Genomic DNA, 8,988 nt, shown 5'->3' with positions numbered 1-8,988 from the left:
CCAAGCCAAATTTCAACTCTACTTTGAGTTCCAATTCTTCAAAGACCTGTCTGCAAGATACTCTCAATACTACAAACAATAAATGCTAAAGAGGGTGTGGAGAAAAGGGAAACCTCTTACACTACTGGTGGGAATGTAAATTGATACAGTCACTATGGAGAACAGTATGGAGGTTCCTTAAAAAACTAAAAATAGAACTACCATGTGACCCAGCTATCCCACTACTGGACATATACCCAGAGAAAACCATAATTCAAAGGGGCACGTGCACCCCAATATTCACTGCAGCACTATTTACAATAGCCAGGACATAGAAACAACCTAAATGTCCATCAACAGAGGAACGGATAAAGATGTGGCACATACACACAATGGAATATTACTCAGCCATAGAAAGGAATGAAACTGGGTCATTTGTAGAGACATGGATGGACCTAGAGACTGTCATACAGACTGAAGTAAGTCAGAAAGAGAAAAACAAATATTGTATATTAATGTATGTATGTGGAATCTGAAAAGATTGGTATAGACAATCTTATTTACAAAGCAGAAATAGAGCCACAGACATAGAGAACAAACATATGTATACCAATGGGGAAAGGGGGGCTGGGATGAATTGGGAGATTGGGATTGACATATATACACTATTGACACTATGTATAAAATAGATAACTAAATGAGAACCCATTGTATAGCTCAGGAAACTCTACTCAGTGCTCTGTGGTAGCACCTAAATGGGAAGGTAGACCTAAATGGGAAGGAAATGGGAAGGAAATCCAAAAAAGACGGGTTATATGTATATGTATAGCTGATTTGCTTTGCTGTACTAACAACTAACACAACATTGTAAAGCAACTATACTCCAATAAAAATTAAAAAAAAAAACCCGATACTCTCAGTACCCCTCTTATAAAACTTATTGTGCTACATTGTAATGTCTGTCTCCCTAGCAAACTTTAATGTTATTTAGCCCTTTTCCAAAAGCCCAGCACATGGTACATAGTAGTAGGCATTTCGTAGATGTTTGTTGAATGACTAGATGAATAAAGTTCAATAAATACTATACTTTTCTACTAAATGCAAAACTAACAGTTATATATATATATATATATATATATTTTTTTTTTTTTTTTTTTTTTTTTCCGGTACGCGGGCCTCTCACTGTTGTGGCCTCTCCCGTTGCAGAGCACAGCCTCCGGACACGCAGGCTTAGCGGCCATGGCTCACGGGCCCAGCCGCTCCACGGTATGTGGGATCTTCCCAGACCGGGGCACGAACCCATGGCCCCTGCATCGGCAGGCAGACTCTCAACCACTGCGCCACCAGGGAAGCCCTAACAGTTATGTTTTTAAATAAATAATTTAATGTTTGAATATACATTTTGCCATCTATTTAAATGTTTAGGGAACTAATTTTAACCATTTCAAAACTTAGTGCTATATAACTTTTTCTTTAAAATGCCAAAGCCTCTGAAGATCAGTCTATGTAAGTAGCGTTTACCTAAAGCAATTTGAAAATTATTTTTCACTTGAAGGAGGTAAAAGTCAGTCAAACTGGTTTTTGTTCTTTATTTTTTTTAATGACCAGTTTAAAGATCTTTGTGCATTTTAAGGTACTTTAATTATTGTACAAACTATGAAAAATTTCACTTATTTTAAGATAATGGATATATTTTTCTAATACAACTTTTCTCTTTTTTTTAGTTTTTTAAAATCTTTATTGGAGTATAGTTGATTTACAATGTTGTGTTAGTTCCTTCTGTACAGCAAAGTGAATCAGTTATACATATACATATATCCACTTTTTTTTTAGATTATTTTTCCATATACGTCATTACAGAGTATTGAGAAGAGTTCCCTGTGCTATACAGTAGGTTCTTATTAGTTATCTATTTTATATATAGTAGTGTGTCTATGTCAATCCCAGCAATACAACTTTTCTATGTGTATAATTCCAATATTGTTAGATAAATTATTAAGATCTCAAATATTTTCAGAAAATTTTATTGACACTTCATATGTTTTCTTGATACAATCCTCTTAATTTCTTATTCATTTGCCAAGCATTTATTGAGTGCTCACCTGTGCCAGGCACTTTCTAAACTATGGGGATACAGTACAGACTAGAGCAAAATCTCTCTCCTCTTATGGATGGGAGAGAAAGTGATAACTATTGGTAAACTAGGAGTATAAGGACATTTCCTTATGTCCTTGTTAAAGTATAGCTATAGCATGTTAAAGTATAGCTATCTTAAACCACATTCAACAGTACAACCTTAGAAGCATCCCCAGTAAAATCTGGGATAAGACATGCTAGCACTACTATTATTTAATATTGTTCAGAAAATTATAGTCAATGCAGTGAACAGAATAAGACATTTGGCTATTGGAAGGCAAAGCCAAAGTAATTATTATTTGCCAATTGCTGATAATTGTCTTTCTAGGAAATTTTGTTACACAGGAAAGCTCTTGGGCTTTTAAAAATATTTATTTAGTATTCCATAATTTATTAGACATTTTGATTCAGTGATTTTGAATGCTACCTTAATTATGTGCTAAATTATAGGATAGAATGAATGCTGTTTCTGGATTGTCTATCCAAGGCCATTGATATGAAGGTCAATATTTATGAAAATATAACACAACTTTAATTACTACAGCTCTATTTACAAATCTTCACATTTTCTCAAGTCTTCAAACTTATGTAAAACTTTATTCATAGACAAACTACTTTATGCAATGAAGTTAGTCACAATCTAATATTCCTGGCGTTTCAAATATTTGAAAAATAATTTTTCCTAGCCTGGTGGGAAATATTCTCTGAATACTCTGCTACTACCATTGTAATTTCCAAATTGAAAAACACTGTAAAACTAGTGACTTCCCTAAAAATAAATAAAATGCTTCTCAATTTCTGTACATGAGCTGCGTTTCATTAACCTCAAATTGCTGACCATCTGCCAAGATCCATTTTCTTCTTGTGGCTCTCCCAATGAAGTCATCACTTGTTATTTTGGCAAATGTCTTAGAAACGTGAAAGTACAATTATTAAACATTCCGTTTTATTCTAAATTTGCTTGTTTCAGTCTGAATTTCACAGGCAATTACACATCCACTAAGGTGAGCATCTAGGTGTTCTAACGAATATTTATCAAGTCTCTCTGATTCATATCACATACGACAGCCTAAACAATTTTAAACCGAACACATAAGGAGAGGCTGATTGCATTCAGTTGCTTTTTCCATCAAGCTTCTTGTACTCTGAAAATCGGATGCTGACGTCTGAAAATGAATTAATTTTCAATAATTGAAGTAAGCTTAGAACTCTGCTGATATAAATTCTATTTATGTGACAATCACTTCTGGCTCCATGTCATACTCTTTCGATTGAACATGATATGAAAGAGTGCCTTATTTCTATTCATTGGTAAGTGGTCGTGCAGATCCTTTTCAAATTATTTTTAAAAAGAAAAATAGACCTAGATTTTTTTTTAGCTAAAATAATGACATTGTGATCAAACCAAAATCTACTTATCATATGGCATTTATATACAGGGAATCCTGGTATAAATATTTAAAATGCAAACTAAAAGTACTGGTTTTTAAAATGCAATATACATTATATTCTTACATCCCTGCTTGCTATAATACTTTGATCTACCACAAGGACACTTATATACACCTATGACAGGAGGGCAGTGTGTAATTAAATGTCTTTGATTTGGCGAGAGTACTGTTCTTTAAAAAAAATTAAGTTCTGTAATGCTCTAACACCACCATCCAAACTCCCTACCAAGGTCTAAAGGTCCTACAGGTCCTAGCTCCTGCCTACTTCTCTGGCCATATCTTACCCGTTCTGATTTGCTCACTCCACTGAAGTGACAATGGCCTCCTTATTGGTCCTTGACTGGGCTTAGCAGAATAGTGTTTGCTGACAGCCACACTCTTCCCCCAGGTAGCCACTTGCTTCACTCTGTCACTTCATAAAGTTCCCCACTGAAATGTCACTTTATTAAAGAGGTTCTCCCTGCAAATCATTCCCAACTCATTTCCCTGCCACACTTTTCTCCACAGCACCTATGGCCACCTGATATATTTCATTTGTATGCGTATATATATTTACTGTCTCTCTCTACCCTTACCCACTCTTTCCCAGGATGCAAGCACCGAGAGTAGAAAGTCTGCTGCATCTTCAGCGCCTAGAATAGTGTTTGGCACATAATATGTGCTCAAAAGATACTTGCTGAAAATGGCTTTCTTTCCAATAATATTATACTTAATAATACAAGTTCTGGATCACTATTTGAGTTTAAAGATCCAACTATTAATTAGTATCTTGAGAAATATTAAGACTTGGTAGTGTAGATTATTTAACTGAACATAAAACCTACACCTCTTCATCAAACCAAACAGAAAACTGTCATCTCAAGAACCTCTGCACGTTTATTCTATTCTCTTCACAATGCCTGGCCTTGTCCCTCCCTCCATTGTTAGAGGAAATAACAGAGTGCTACCCTACAGTATTCTTACTAAATGGGTTTAGGAGAGAAACACAATGAAGAGGGAATCCAGAAGAGTCATCTGCCCAGCAGACCTACCTCATTCACATCCTGACCACCCATCCCTGAACCCCCGCTAGCACCTGAGAAGAGTAGGAATGGCTAGAGTTAACATCTCACTGCAAGGTGGAACATATTTTTGTCTTCTTGTGCAAGTCTCATATTTATACTTACTGGCATTCCCCTTTCCTTCCCTCATATTCTGAGAAATTTTCCATTTTACTCTGGAAGTTCCAAATTTTTAAGTGTTTATAGGGCTTTGAATTCCATGACATTATTCCTTTTCCTTAGGATACTGTGGCAAACTGTATTGTTGTCCCCAGTTATTCATTCATCCCTTCTCTACAGGAAGATTAAACATCCACCCCCTACTGCCCTGTGACTTCCCTGCCCCCACTGACATTGGAGTCGGCCATGTGACTTGCTGCGGTCAATGGGTTATGAGCAGAAAAAATACACTCCATGTTTTACCAGAATCTTTAAGAGCCTTTGTGTGGTTGGCTTTTGTTCTTTTCCCTCTGCTTCTTCAGCCTGAGTTCTAGAGTGAGATGACAGGGGGAGCAAAGGACAGCCAAGCGACAGCACTGCAGCTGACCCTCAAATGCCAACATGCAATGTGAACAGGAAAGAAATGTGATTGTTGTAAGTTCCTGAGAAGTTTGGGTCATTTGTTATTGCAGCAAAACTGACAAATGCTAATACGTTCACGCTCATTTTTTTTCTCCCACGATTAGATTTTGGACATCCACTGATAGAAAGTTAGCAAGACGCAGCTAACTTCCACAGGAAGAACACTGCTACATTTTCCTGAAGGGCACATGAAAAGAAATACAAATATATACCATGTTCCTAGATAGGAAGATCAGATAGTGATAAGTTTCAGTTCTCTTCAAATTACCCTGTAAATTCTGTGTGTTTTTAATAACTAGAATTATTGAGTCTGACAATCATCAGGAAGAACAGCCCCCTCCAAAATTGAGAAAGAATAATAATAAGGGGGGATTTGCCTTACAAGATATCAAAAACTTACATTAAAGCTATAGTAATCAAAACAAGGAGGTACTAGAACAGGTTCCCAAAGAGACCAATGGACTAGAATAGAGAAGCCAGAAATGGCTGCAGATATATGACAACTTAACATACGACAAACATGGTATTTCAAAATGGTAAGGAAAAGATAGCCTTTCCAACAGATTGTGTAGGGGATAGTTAGCTTTCCTTCTGGGGGAAAAAAAAAATGAGTCAACTCACCAGTGTACAAAAATAAAGACCTCCTGGTTAAAACAAATTCCAAAAGTAAAAGAAGAAAAGTTAGGAAGCTTTTTTTTTTTTAATCTTCAGCAGGAGAAATTTTTACCAAACAGGCACAAAAACCCAAAAGTTGTCATTGAAAGATTGGCTTATTTGACTATGTAACACATTTTACTCCTATAAAGCAAAAGAAACCAAGAATAAAGTTAAAAAAAATTGTAAAACACATGACAGATAAAGTATAAACATATGCGGAGTTGATCCACCTCCCTGTTAATCAGAGAAATAAAAATTAGAGCAGCACTTATTTTTCACTCAGCAGGTTAGGAAAAGTTAGAAAGATAAAAATTGTGTCGGCAAGAATACGAAGAAAGAAACCCTTTCATCCATTGTAGGATTACTGGGAATTTTGACAACCTTTTTAGAAAATAACCTGAAGTTTAAAATAGAAAAAATCTTTGATCTCACTTTTGGAAATTTAGCTTTCAGGGAAAAAAAAAGCATGCTTTTAATATATCTTCAATTTTTATAATGAAAATCAATGTATTAGTTTTATAATATAAATTTTAAAATTTAATATCACACTTCCAACCTCCACCTCACGTGCACCCCTATTCTTTTCAATAGCTTTACACATTCCAGGAATGTCCTCCTTCTCCTTTACAAGTTATCTACCTACCAAATTTTAGGCCCAGCTTAAATTGCTTCTACTCTCTAAATTTTTACTTATTCCTGCAGAGTATACTTGTGATCCTACCTTACACAGCAGTTTTTATGTCCCCAATTGAACATGGTTTTATAATTAAACTTTTTAAAAATATATAGTAGCGTTGTCCCCCTAACTATTAGTAGTCACTGCTGAATACACCTAGACCTGAGATTCTCAACCCTGTCTACCCACTAGAATCATCTGGGTAGCTTTCACAAAATACAGATGCTCAAATCTCACTCAAACCCAATTAAGTCTGAGTCTCTAAAACTGAGTCCTTGGTATTAGTAAATTTTGAATGTTCCCTAAGTGATTCTAAGGTGTAGCCAGTGTTGACCACCATGACACTAGATGCTCCATAAAAAATTACTTGTTAGTTGACTGCACTCTTCCACTTTGCCAAATCCAGTGGCCAATCATAATTGATATTTCAGCAGAATTTGACCCTGTTGACCATGCCTTCAGTCCTTAAGCTCTCTCCTTCTGGAACTCTACTTCCTCACTGGCTCTTTCTGTGTCCTTCATCAGTTTGCCTTTATCGCTCAGGCCTAAAAGTTAAGAGTACCCCAGCGTTCAGTTCCTGGGTCTTATCTCTCTATCAATATTTATCCGCTAGGTGGTATGATCCAGCCTCAAGGCTCTAAATATCATCCACCTGTTGCTTATATTTTCCCCCCAGACGTTTCTCCTGTACCCCAGACTCATAAGAATCACTGGACATCTACACTTGAGACAAACAGGCATCTCAAGTTGATACATCCAGAATGAACCCTTGATTTCCTCTCTGTACTGCTAAACCTGTTCCTTCTGAAGTCCTTCCAATCTCAGAAAATGGCCCATCCATCCTTCTAGTTGTCCAGGCCAAAAGCCTTACATATATATTTGTCTCCTCTTTCTCTAACAAACCCATCCAAATTCATCAGCAAATCCTGTTGGTTCTACTTCCAAAATAGATCTAGAATCCACCTCTACCTAAACCATGTTGCCCCAGGCAATGTTGGCTATCTCACTCAGGTTAGAAGCCAGAGTTCTTACACTAACTCATAAGACCCTACATGATCTACCCACTCACTGTACCCAGCTCTCTGACCTTATCTAATGCCATTTTACACTGGCTTACTGTACCCAAGTCACACAGGCTTCTATGCTATTCCTTGAACTGATCAAACATGGTCCCATCTCAAGTCACGTGCACTTACTCTTTCTTCTACCAGGAATGCTCTATCCCCAGAGGTCCATGTGAATATCCTCCTCCCATCCCTCATGTCCCATATCAAATGTTACCTTATTAGAGTGGTCATCCCTGACCACCAGGACTAGCTACCTAACCTACAGGGCTCAGTGCAAAATGAAAATTCAGGACCCCTTGCTATCAAGACTTTCAAGACAGCAACCCAACATCAAACCAAGCACGGGACTCTGCTAAGCACGAGACCCTGCTAAGCATGGGGCCCTGTGCCACCACAAAAGTCACACACCCATGAAGCCAGCCTCACTGACAATGTCACATAAAAAAGCAACTTCACTCCCACAGTCCTGATCTCCTTATTCTCCCTTATTTTGCTTTGTAGAGACATGTATTTATGTGCTTATTATCTGTTTTTCCCCACTAGGATATAAGCTCTGTGAAGTCAGGGACTCTGTGTTTTATAAACTGTCATGACCGCAGGATTTAGACCAGAGCCTGATACATGATAAACACTCAATACGTATTTGTTGAATGAATGAATATCCAATCACAATACATGTTTATAGGTTTTGAAAGAAAAGCATATGACTATATTTATAAAGAAAAATAAAATTAGAGGTGTGAGCTCCTGTCGTTAAGAATGCAAGTAAGTGACTAGTCAGTAAATTGCTTGCTTTCTAGGAAAAAGTTCAAAACTAATACATATTTTTCTGTCACTTTATTAATTGCACATTAAGCCACTGACACGAAAGGAAGACAACAAATTTTACTAGCGTTTATATCATTTTATGTTTCTGTTACGTACATTAAGACAATCTCAATGATAATGTTTCAACCTCTTTTATGATATAGCTAAATAATATTTCACAAGAAGCAGTAACTCTTAGAAAAATTAATCACTGTTCAAAAATTGCGTCAGGGCTTCCCTGGTGGCACAGTGGTTAAGAATCCGCCTGCCAATGCAGGTGACACGGGTTCGAGCCTTGGTCCGGGAAGATGCCACATGCCGTGGAGCAACTAAGCCCGTGTGCCACAACTACTGACCCTGCACTCTAGAGCCCGCGAGCCACAACTACTGAATCCCACACGCCTAGAGCCTGTGCTCTGCAACAGGAGAAGCCATCGCAATGAGAAGCCCAAGCACTGCAACGAAGAGTAGCCCCTGCTCACCACAACTAAAAGAAAGCCCACGCACAGCAACAAGGACACAACGTAGCCAAAAATAAATAAATAAATTTATTTTTTTTAATTGCATCAGATAAGGTCAATAATTCAACAGTA

This window comes from Globicephala melas, chromosome 2 (assembly GCF_963455315.2).
Source record: "Globicephala melas chromosome 2, mGloMel1.2, whole genome shotgun sequence".
Taxonomy (NCBI): domain Eukaryota; kingdom Metazoa; phylum Chordata; class Mammalia; order Artiodactyla; family Delphinidae; genus Globicephala; species Globicephala melas.
This window is presented reverse-complemented; position numbering follows the sequence as displayed.